The sequence below is a fragment of the Leptonychotes weddellii genome, chromosome 4 (assembly GCF_054177405.1).
Source record: "Leptonychotes weddellii isolate Sample4059 chromosome 4, ASM5417740v2, whole genome shotgun sequence".
Taxonomy (NCBI): Eukaryota; Metazoa; Chordata; class Mammalia; order Carnivora; family Phocidae; genus Leptonychotes; species Leptonychotes weddellii.
This window is the reverse complement of record NC_138372.1, coordinates 150,800,298-150,812,740: the sequence shown is the minus strand read 5'-3', so window position 1 is coordinate 150,812,740 and position 12,443 is coordinate 150,800,298.

The window sequence follows — 12,443 nt, the reverse complement described above, 5'->3', positions numbered from 1 at the left end:
CAGTAAGAGTAGCACAATAATGGCATTTTTTTGTTCTCAGGGCCCTTCCAGCTTATTTACATGGATTTGTCAAAGTTGGCAGAAAATGTCTTCCAGGACTTCAATACAGTTGATGAAGACACAGGAAGGAAACTCGGCAATACTGTGGTGAAAAACTCCCTGAAATAAGGGGCAATTTTACTTGTAAAGAATGGTGGGCAAATATCTTGTTTTAAGGGGGAATTTAGAGAATGCATACGTGCTTTTGAAACCCTTCCCCTCATGGCCTCGTTCAAGCATCCTTCCCCTTGGATAGTGTTCCCTGGTGCAGCATTCTGGGGGCTTTCCCTCTTCTCTGACCGCTCAAGGCACTTTGTTGCATCTCTTACATGGTAACGACCCCTCTCTACTGTGTTTCAAGGTTTTTTTTTCTTTTCCCAACATGCCTTAGAAACTTTGCTGTATTGCCAGTTCTTTGGCTCATCTGTCTTTCTATCTGTAGCTCTAACACTGTGTCTGGCACACAACAGCATCAAATCAATGCTTGTTGAATGAAGGAACAGGACTGGGAAGGGAGGACTACTTGCAAGGACAAATTATTCAGAGGGAAGCTCTCCAGAATACAAATAGGAGACAAGCACTAGAACCAAAGACATGAGAAAGACGCTATAAGGAGCTTAAGTCTTGAAAGTCTCAAGTTTACACATTCTCAGTTGTTTCACAATCAATTCAGTTTGATTTAATGTCATGTGTTAAACATCATTCGTGGTATGGCATTGTGTGGGGATGCTGTGTTGGTCTCAGCCTATCAATAGTGATGCTATTGGCTGGGAGCACCTTGGGGGCACTCACCTGGGCCTGTATTACTTGTGACAAGCCCCCATAGACATTTTTCCAATGTCTGGAGCCAATGTTGGGGCTGGACCAGCCTTTATGGTTCTTATTATATGATTGTAGGACACACCTCAGCAACAACCTTCAGGGAACTTTGAAGAACAAGATTTATTACTCACAGGTTCTGGAGGGTACATGGTATGCCAAAGGGCCCCACAGCAAGGTCATGAGTAGAGAGAAAGCATGTAGACCTAGGGCTCTGCCTTTATTAGTGTCTGAGTGTGGGGTGTCTAGGGTTTAGCAGGTTCATTCTTTTTTTTTAAATATTTTGTTTATTTATTGGAGGGGGGGGAAGAGAGCATAAGCAGGGGGAGGGGCAGAGGGAGAGGGAGAGGCAGGCTCCCCACTGAGCAGGGAGCCTGACACAGGGCTCCATCTCAGGATCCCGAGATCATGACTTGAGCCGAAGGCAGATGCTTAATCAACTGAGCCACCCAGGTGCCCCTAGCAGGTTCATTCTTTATCGGAGAATTTAAAAACATAAGAGTGGGAATTAAGGGAATGAGAAGGGAGACGCCAGGTCACTCAAGCGGTCAGTTACCTAGGTTTCTCCAGGGTGTTCTAAAAGGGGAATTCGTGGATGGGGGTGGCCTGCTTCTTGTACCTATTTGATTTGCCATAGCTGTGTCATACGGCTGGCACTAAGTTTCTTTCTTTTTTTTTTTTAAAGATTTTATTTATTTATTTGACAGAGAGAGACACGGCGAGAGAGGGAACACAACCTGGGGGAGTGGGAGAGGGAGAAGCAGGCCTCCTGCTGAGCAGGGAGCCCGATGTGGGACTCGATCCCAGGACCCTGGGATCATGACCTGAGCCGAAGGCAGACGCCTAACGACTGAGCCACCCAGGCGCCCCTGGCACTAAGTTTCTTTAAGATGGGTATCTTTGAAATGGACGCCTCAGCAATCAAAAAGCTTAAGTCAGGTACTTACACTACAGGGGGATATTTAAAAAAAGTAAATTCTGCATCTGTCCTCATAGAACCCAGCAGAATGGACAAGTGTGTGACAAATAATTATAGGATACCATAATTAGCTCTACACAAGCTATTCAAGGCTTAGGGGTAGTATAGAGGACAACATGACTGCAATGGAGGGGAGTGGAGGGTCTGGAAAGTTCCAGACTCATCTCCTTGGATTTTCTGGAAGTTTTCCAGGTGGACAAGGGAATATAGGTTGTGTGGTATGTGGAAAACTTGTTCCAGGCAGAATTAACAGAGTAAAGAAAGGCACAGAATCATAGATCAGCATGGAGTGTTTGGGGAAATACAAGTAGTTGTTGGAACATAGAGTACAAATGGGAGAATATCAAAAGATGAAGGTTGGGAGGAAGGGCGGGGCAAAAAGGAAAATTTGACCAGGAGTTTCTAAATTAAGAATTTAAGTTCCACAAGCTGATCTAATCCAGTATCTTTTCCCCATATTGTGCTATCAGAAAATATTCAAAAATCAATTTGTCCATCTTTTCCCAAGATAAAAGTTCCCTGAGAGTAGGAACTTCACCTGTTGCCTGTGCTGCCATGTGAATTATCATCTTCTTTAGTGGTCTTGATGCAGAATCATCTTTGACTTTCTTTGTGAAAGGACTGAACTTTATATAAATTCCATAGACAAAAGTGGTGATTGAGATGAAAGAAAAATTTGGTGTTAGAATGTACACTGTTGGTGGGAATGTAAAATGGTGCAGCCACTTTGGAAAAATAGTATGGAGGTTCCTCAAAAAATTTAAAAAAATATAACTACCAGGTGATCTAGCAATCCTGGGTATATCTCTAAAAGAACTGAAATCAGGATCTCAAAGCAATATCTGCCTTCCCGTGTTCACTGCAGCATTATTCACAATAGCTAAGAAGTGGGTACAACCCGTATGTCCATCAACAGATGACTAGATAAAGAAAATGTGGTAAGTTAATATGATGGGGTATTATTCAGCCTTAAAAGAAGAAGGAAACCTTGTCATAACCAACAACATGGATTAACATGGAGGACATTTTGCTAAGTGAAATAAGCCAGTCACAGAAGGACAAATACAGCATGGTCCCACTTATATGAAAGTATCTGAAATAACCAAACTCATAGAAGCAGAGAGTGGGTTGGTGGTTACCAGAAGTTGAGGGGAGAAAACAATGGGGAGTTGTTCAAGGGGTATAACGTGTTAGTTATGCCAGACGAATAAGTTCTAGAAATCTGCTATGCAACATCGTGCTTATGATAAATGATGCCATACTGTGCACTGAAAAATTTGTTAAGAGAAATAATAAAAAAAAAAGTAGATATGAAGTTAAGGGTTTGCTACCACACATACAAAAAAGAAAGAACAGAACAGAAAGAAGAAAGAAAGGGTGTAGGCTCTACAGAACCAGTTTAAATCCTGCCTTTGTCAAATATTAGATATCCAATCTAGGGTAGGTGTTTATTCTGAGTCTCAGCTTTCTTGTTTGAAACTAAGGGGATAAGAGATCTAGGGATAACAGGGTCTGTGTGGCAGCGCTCCATGGAAAGATGAAACAGGAAAACACATATGAGCCCATTTGGTGCTATGGTGCTTATGTGTATAGTATGTTAGGAAATGCTAGTTTTCTTTGAAAATGCTTTGTTCTGTATTGTAATTGCCAACCTTCTGAAGCATTTTTTAAAAGTACTTGGGCTGCTAAGAAGTTACCAGTTCTTAGAAGTCTCTGCATTTTTGTAGTTTTAAGTCAAAGAGATAATTCAATACATTTGTTACTGGATTAGGTGTCCTAGAGGGAAAGTAGAAAGTAATCTGCCAGAGAAGTTTGTTGGCTTTCCCATCCATCTGTCCATCCATCCATCCATCCATCCATCCATCCATCCAGTAGCGAGATACACACACATACACTCACACATGCGCACACCTCTTTTTCTCTTTTTTCTTTACTGGAAGTTTCTTCTTTGTGTTAGATGAGATTTTTGAGAGGCTGAGGAAAAGACTTTTGGAAAGAGGACTAGCTGGAGGACTCTCAAAGGGGCACAGAGCTGACCCTGTGCAATGGGAGAGGAAAGGTTTCTTACAGCAGCTATGATGAGGCTTGTCCTGACTTCCCACTCTCTGGTTTTAAAACCCTGGGCAAGTCACATAAACTCTCTGAGCCTCAGTTTCCTCAGACATCTGAAACTGGGTGATAAGCCTACCTGTAGTGTTGTGGGGAGGACTGAGTTAATGTGTAGGTGAGGTTCCTAAGAGAGAGCTGGACACAGGGTAGACGTTCAACAAATGGTATATGTGTTCGTCTGAATGTGTGTCTGTCTGTCTGTCTATCTATCTATCTATCCAACTGCTATGAGATTTGAATACAAACTTAAGTTTAGCCTCTTTTGGCAATTATTTATCCCCCCAAAATCCTAAGTGCCAGCAGGAGGTTGGTGGCAGTATTTGCTATTAAGATGGTCATCTAATTTATCCAGAATATGCTTATATTTGTTTTAACATTATTCTTGGAAGGAAAGCGACCAAAATTTAAAATTTCTCATAGTTCTCAAAAGCCCCTGAAAATACATTCTACAGCCTATGAGGAGTCAGTGGTTTGTACATGAGAACACTGAACTAAATTATTTGAAATTCCTCTTTTAGTACTAAAATGCTACTTTTTTCCCTCAAAGGGCTGGGGTGCTGCGAAGGCAGAAACAAAGAGAACAAAGTTAATAGGGAAAGAGTGTTATAAGAATATGTATTCACTGTCATATTTGTTATCTTGTTTAACTCTTATGACAATCCTCTGAGAGACGTATTAGTATTTTTGTATCTTAAAAACGGAGAAACTGGGATTTATACTGATTAAATGACTTGCCTTAGGCTACGGTATTTTAACATGGGTGTACGGTTGATCTATCTATAATTGCACTGTTGCATCTGGGAAATAAAATTACATTATAATCATTCATTCATACGTTCAAGCAGCAAGCACTCACTGAGTATCTACCATTTACAAGGCACTGAGAGATCTCCAGGGGGTCCTACTGACTTGATATTTCAGCTTCTAGAATGGAAAGTGAATGGAGGCTTTTGGAATTGTGCGAGGTGGTGTCCCACACAAGGCATTTTGCCTTTATGAAATAAAAAAGACGGGATTGCTTTATAATGAAAGGTGAGAGATGAAGAATCTGTGAAGGCAGCTAACAATATATAACACCCAGTTCTGCCAAATCTCCACTTGGCCGTTCTTTTCATTGGAGACGCCCTTGCGCTTGTCTCCCGGGCACCCATCGTAGAGAACAGCACTTCATTGTATCAGGGAAGAGCATCCACCTCTCCTGACCCCAGCGTGTCTGAATGTGATGGAGCTGGCATATTCTTCTTGGACTCCATGTACCTGGCCACAGAAATTGTTCTAGAGAAGACAGCGGGCCCAACCACAGTATCTCAACCCCACTTCCTGCCACAGGGATTAGCAGGGGTGGCTGTGAGATCCAAGCCCAACCAGAGTCATTCTCTGGGATTCTTTCAGCTCAAAACTCAGAGAATAAGGCCCTTTTCTCTCTCTCATGACAAAACAGGAAGATGTGAGCCAGAAGCTGCTGGTGGCCCGGGTTCCTGCCTCCTGAGCAAGCCAGACCGAAGGAACAAAGTCAGCAAGCAGAGACAAGTAGAAAGAAGCAGTGAGGAAAATCCTGACAGCTTGAGGCTTGGGGGCCCCCGGAGCAGCCCCTGTCCCCGCCTTCCCAAGCTTCACGTCTGGGGGCTCCTCGCCATCCTCCAGCAACTCCCTTCTGCAAAAGCTGGTTTGAGTTTGAGTTTTGCTGCTTGCACTCAAAAGAATCTGGACCAAGTATAATGCTTGGAAACTGGGGAGCAGCGAAGCTAGGTGTTTGGGAAGTATCATTGCCCTCCGCTTGCGGGTCTGAATGGAGGAGGGCGAGACAGAGGGAGGAGAGCAAGGCTTGTCTCCAGTGGTCCTTTCTGGTGCCTGATAAGAACTATAGATGCGAGGCGGGGAGCTCTGCCGGTGTTCTTTGAGGAATCGTGGGCAATAGGTCGGGGGTAATCAAAGACTCAAGAAGGAAAAAGAAAGAGCAGAGTAGTTCAGCCACTGCGCCTCTCACCTCTGGTCCCTTCTTTTCTGGTTTCTCCAATATCAAGCGCTTCTTTATAATAATATACCAGTTTACACATTTCGCACTTCCTGTGTGCCAGGCACGGCTCCAAGTTCTTTCTGAGCCCACTGAGGCCAGGATTATATTTATTTTATTTTTATCTTAATTTTTAAAAAAGATTTTATTTATTTATGAGAGAGAGAGAGCGCGCCTGCGCATGTGCACGTGAATGAGCGGGGTGGGAGGGTGGGGGGCTGCAGAGGGAGAGGGAGAAGCTGACTTCCTGCTGAGCAGGGAGCCTGACCTGGAGCTCTATCCCAGGACCCTGAGATCGTGACCTGAGCTGAAGTCAGCCGCTTAACTGACCGAGCCACCCAGGTACTCCAGGATTATATTTAACCTCATTTTTAAAAAAAATTTTATTATGTTATGTTAGTCACCATACAATACATCATTAGTTTTTGATGTGATGATCCACGATCCATTGTTTGTGTATAACACCCAGTGCTCCATTCAGTACGTGCCCTCTTTAATACCCATCACCAGGCTAACCCATCCCCCTACCTGCCTCCCCTCTAAAACCCTGTTTGTCTCAGAGTCCATAGTCTCTCATGATTCATCTCTCCCTCCAATTCCGCCCCCCAAACCATTTTTCCCTTCCTTCTCCTAATGTCCTCCATGCTATTCTTTGTGTTCCACTAATAAGTGAAACCATATGATAATTGACTTTCTCTGCTTGACTTATTTCACTTAGCATAATCTCCTCCAGTCCCATCCATGTTGATGTAAAAGTTGGGTATTCATCCTTTCTGATGGCTGAGTAATATTCCATTGTATATATGGACCACATCTTCTTTATTCATTCATCTGTTGAAGGGCATCTCGGCTCTTTCCACAGTTTGGCTATTGCGGACATTGCTGCTATAAACATTGGGGTGCATATGGCCCTTCTTTTCACTACATCTGTGTCTTTGGGGTAAATACCCAGAAGTGCAATTGCTGGGTCATAGGGTAGCTCTATTTTTAAATTTTTGATATTTAACCTCATTTTATAGATGAGGCAACTGAGACACAGAGAGGTTAAGGAAATTGTCCAAGGTGGGGTCAAGTTTAAAGCCTGGATGTTTGGCTCCAAAGCTCATGCTAGTCAACCTCATTTAGCAAGCCTGGCCTTTGAGACCGTTTCCATTCTTTCTACCTCCCTGTGCCAGGGCACTTATTGCCAATATGTTTAGTATGTGGCTGACACCATCACATCCTTTTGATCTTTTTATTTATTCCCTATCCTCCACCTGACACCCTGAAGCCAGGAGCCCTGCTTTTTATCTTTCAGACACCCCAGCCCCAGCAAAAATGCCCAAAGGAGGAGTGGTGAATGATTGTGATATCAAATTCTGTGCTTTTAAAAATCAGACCACTCTAGACATGAAGAGAATAACTTACACAAGTTTTAGGGAAGGAAGAATGAAGAAGAAGCTGGGTTTTCTCCATCTTTCAGGTTTCTTCTTTTTTCTATTTTTTTTTTAAGATTTTATTTATTTATGAGATTGAGAGAGAGAAAGAGCACAAGCAGGGGGAGCAGCAGAGGGAGAGGGAGAAGCCGACTCCCTGCTCAGTGGGGAGCCTGACACCGGGCTCCATCCCAGTACTCCAGGATCATGACCTGAGCTGAAGGCAACCGCTTCACAGACTGAGCCACCCAGGTGCCCCTTTCAGGTTTCTTCTTGAAACTATAAGAAATGTTCATAACAGCTCCCCCCTCCCCTGCCACCCTCACCCCAGCTTCCCTTCTCCCCTTGGCAAATGTTCCCCTACCAAGGATGTCCCATTTAAAAAGTAGCATTGTTCTACCTACTGCCTTCCCTGGGATCTGATTAGTCAGGGCCTGTGGGCTCTGGGGCCTTCAATGGATAATTTCAGTGTATGGTCTTCTGTTTACTTGCACTTTGGGATCAGAACGTAAGTTAAAAAATGTTTGCCCTTGAAAACACATTAGAGAATTAACTGCTGGTTTGAGATGTCCTCTGCCAAGTTTGAGCCCCAAACACATTTTATACCTGAGTTAAGCCTCTGAAAATGGAGTCCAGAACGGAAGCACAGAGCTGAGGTTTTCTCTGATAATATGCAGGCCCAGCTCCTCGAGCAAGACAAATTCACACAGCGTAGAGAGCCAGGGGCAGGGGAATAGTGGACAATTTGAAGAAACATTCCTTCAGGCACATCTGTCCGTGCCCTCAGCTGCATGAAGTAGTTATAAAGAGCAGTTTCCTTGTTTTTTTTTCTTTCCCTTTGAGCCTGTACTTCTTTTAAAATCTTAATCTGAAAATTATACTATTCAAAATAAAATTCAGAAATCTGAATCACCAAATCACCAAAACAGCAACACAGAGCTGTGATTGATGAGGGACCTGAAGGCCTGTGTTTCGGTTGCAAAATTTAATTCTAGGACTTTATTTTTGTTTGTTTTTTTTTTTTTATAACTGTGTTTCTACTTCTTTTTCTTTCTTGTTGCTTTCCCCCCTCAAAACTAAATTACATCTTAGACTTGAAATAGCTTCAGAGCAAAAGCCTGCATGCTTAAAAATAATTCCACCTTCTCTGAAGGTGGGGTGTTGGAGTTTATTTCAGGTTTTGAGGTAGGACGCACCTCCAGGCCCACAGCGAGGGACGATGTCCAGCTGCCTTGGAGAGTTTCTCCCCCCTCTTTTGCCCTTTCACAGATGTCCACAAGGACCCCAAACTCCCCTATCCCCGTCCCTGCCAAAAGAACATGTGTTTCTGTTGCTGGAAAGGGTGTCGGGCCTGCCAGCCAGAGCGTGGGGTCCCCAGCCTCTGCGTATTGTCATGAGCCTTAGTATTTGTACTCTCCGTGGACGTTTCTGTGACAGACACTTGCCTCCCTCCCTGGGACTGCTTAACAGGTTGGTGGACTCCTGCCGTGCTCCCTGCCCCCAAGTCCTCCCCTCCTTGCTTTCCTGGTGCCCACTGGAACAGTCTTTGCGAGGCAGGCCAGCAGAAGTGCCAGCAGGCCACTCCAGCCTGGCAGGCGGCCCGAGGGCCTGAAGCAGAGCCCGGCAGGCAGACACTGGGTTTCTTGTCAGCCACTCCACACCGAGGGCGGGTCGGCCGCCACGACCCTCCACACACCACTGTCCACACAAGCAAGCAAACAAACAGAAAACGCCAATGAAAGAAACCACGCACGCTCGGAGAGACACAAAGCAAAAACTCCACAATGCTCTTTTCTGGGGGCTCTCACCAGCCGTGTGCCTGGTGTCCTGGGGAGCTGATGGGGCGGCCGGGTGGTTTTGAGATTCCTGTGGTCTGAACACACACCCTCCTTGTCACCAAGATGTGCCTGGAAAAAAGTGGTCATGGGACAGGCCTCTGATTTATTTCCTGATAAAATAACCTTGACTCTCCAAGGCCGCACCTCCCATCCCAGCTTTGGAGAACCGGTCTTTATTCCTGTCCACCAAAGCCTTCTGCAAATTAGGTCGTTCCGTCTGTGGTCCTGGAGTCCCAGCCCCCACCCGCCCACCCAGCCAGCGCTGCTGTGATTCCGGGGCTCTGCCAAATGTCGACGTGGAGGACGGTCACAGGCAGATTACAGAATTTCTTTAAGTGGAAGGAATTAGTTGACATTTGGAGCCAGTAACGGAACCTTGTTTGGCATTGGAAAATGATAGATTCTGATATGCGTCTCCCTCCTGCCCAGCTCCCCACCCATCCTCTTTCCTGCTACGCAACATTTCACATCTGATTGGAAGCCGGTCCCAAATTATCTTGAAGCCTCGAAAGATGGCCTGAGTTGCCTGGACCTCGTGGTGCATTCCTGATCTCTCTGTCATGTCAGCAGCTCCTTTAAATCAGTGCTACTTACTATCTCATTTTAGGCACATCGCACATCTCGTAGAGGGGTGGAGCTGGAAATCCTGCTTGGGCAACGAGAACATGAATAATCTTTCCTTTGTTGCGTCCATTTCACCAAATGTAAGGATCTTAAGTGTTGCTATTGGGCAAGACATATGTCAAAACTCTAGCACATTGCTGGTTCGTAAGAAATGCTTAAAAATGCCAGTTTCTGTTTCCCTTCCCTAATTGCTTAAGCTATTGTCTATCAGTTATGGGGGCGGTGGGAAGTGCTCTTTATAATCTCTGACTTTCCAGGGAGGGTGGATCTTGGTGCTGGAGGGCTCTTTGCTGAGTGTTTGTGTCCTATGGTGTACCCCATATTGGTAAAGCCATGTTGCTCTAGAAGGGAGGAAAGAGATCTAGGTATGGGGTGGCGGTTGGGGTTCTGGGGCCAGAAAAGACATCTGGGGCACAGAGACTTGGGAGAGGCAGCCTGTGGAGCGTATGAGGCTGTGGGCTCTGGGGGGCATGCTGCAAACTTTTCCGCCCCCACCTCACTCCCTGCCCCCCAGGAATTCTGCAGTATAATTTGTGTTATGCACTAATATTCTTGGTGAGAGTGGGTTATGTGGCGGGCTGTGAAGTCCTGTGTATTCGTGCATCAGGATGAAGTCAGGGTCGGCCTCCGCAGAAGTGATTTCTTCCTACCTGCTGTCTCTTCCCCATCTGTCTCTGCCACCTTCGTTCCCTGTTCAACTCCGTCTCTCACCCCCTCTCGCTCTCTCTTTGCTGATTTAGTGGTTCTGGGTCATTAAGCTGTGTGTTCTTTGTGCAACACGCCTTCTAAAGAGAATATAAAGTAGGATCCCATGTAATGTAAACACGTTTATCCTGGACAACTGCAATTGTATTTCTTAACTGGAGGGTGATAATTGAGAAGAAAGAAGCAGCTGGAAAGGAGAAAGGCAGTAAGTTAGAGTTTTCTTTTGTTTGTTTCTCTTAAACTCTTTTGGAAGAGACTTGTCTCTTGGAGATGATGGTCAAGGAAACAGTGATAGGGTGATTTGCACTATCATGGAGGTATTCATAGGATGAGGTCAAAGACCAGGAAAGTATTACTACATTGGAGAAGAAGAAGGAACAGACTTCAAGCAAGTGGGAGGAAGGGCAGCTGAATCTCTACTCCGTGGTGGCCCTGGTGTGCATCCATGGCTCTGTCTTGTACTCACTGTATCTCAGAGAAACCCCCTCTAGCCCCGCTGAGTGAGGTTTTGGCTTTCATAAGATCTCCCTATGGCTTTGGATGGTACCAGAGAGAACATGCTCTGATACCTGGAAGCATGGCAAAAGGGAGCCCAGAGGAAGGGGGAGACAAAAGATGACCTTTGCGACTTGTAATTTTGTCTCAGGCATTGTTAACTAATATTAGTCCTAAGCTCGCTGATCACACCAGTGGTGATAACCTCTGGGACCTGTCTTTGGAGTGGGGCCAGGAAGGAGTAAGAGTCAGGCCAGCACTGGGAATATGGGATAAAAACCCAAGGTCTTTTTTTTTTAAATTTTATTTATTTATTTATTTATGAGAAAGAGAGAGCATGAGTGGGGAGAGGCAGAGGGAGAAGGAGAGAGAATCTCAAGCCGACTCTGTGCTGAGCGTGGAGCCCAACATGGGGCTTGATCTCATGACCCTGAGATCATGACCTGAGCCAAAACCAAGAGTCAGATGCTTAACTGACTGAGCCACCCACGTGCCCCTCCAAGGTCTTTTTTTAAATAGTTGTCTGATCTTGGGTCAGGACTTAAACTCTCAGAGACTTAGCTTCATGTCATGTATTTTTTTCAGTGAACAGTTTCCATGACATATTTCATATAAAAGTGTCTATGTTTCATAAATAAGCATAATTTATTCCACAGTAATATTGCACATTTTAATTATGTTGGTATGAAAGGGACTATATGATAACAAATTGCTATTATAACTTTGTCACCACAAATATCAGTAAATAATTTTCAGAGCTTTATTAAAGCTGGAAATCCATATTTTTTCTATGAAGAAAGACTTATTGGCCAATGTTAGAAAATTCCTCTGAATTTTTTTTAATAAAACATGTATTAAAGAGCATGCTAATTACTATGTGCTGAAACTCTGGATACAGTGTACTTTGAATAAGAGAAATTGCTCAAAATGCACTGTAGTAGCAAAGTCTTAGCAAAGGCTTTTCTTCTCAATGTAAACAACTCCAGTATCTGGGCTGAATCACTAAAAGCATCTTTGTTCAATTTTCTCTTTGGAGAAATAATTAAGACATAATTAATGGGAGTGCAGGGAACTGGGGCTTCGACCAGATCTGATGTTAACCCCATGAGGCTAATTTTGTATTTGATGGGTCATTTCTTTAGGTCCAGAACCTTGGGTATATGTTGGAGTCAAAGATATCACTCTCAGAGCCAAACTCAATGCTCCCAGAACACTGGCTTCAAGATGGGCTTAGTACTTGCCATGGAAGGATGGGATGGGTAGGTAGATCGTACCTGCTTCAGGGCAGACTTCTGGGACCTGTTTGAGTTCAGAGATGGCAGACATTTTTGGTTGAACTAGCTGGTTTAAAGCTAAACCAGGTACCTCCTTTCTCAGACTTATCTACACGTATTCCCTGTCTTCAT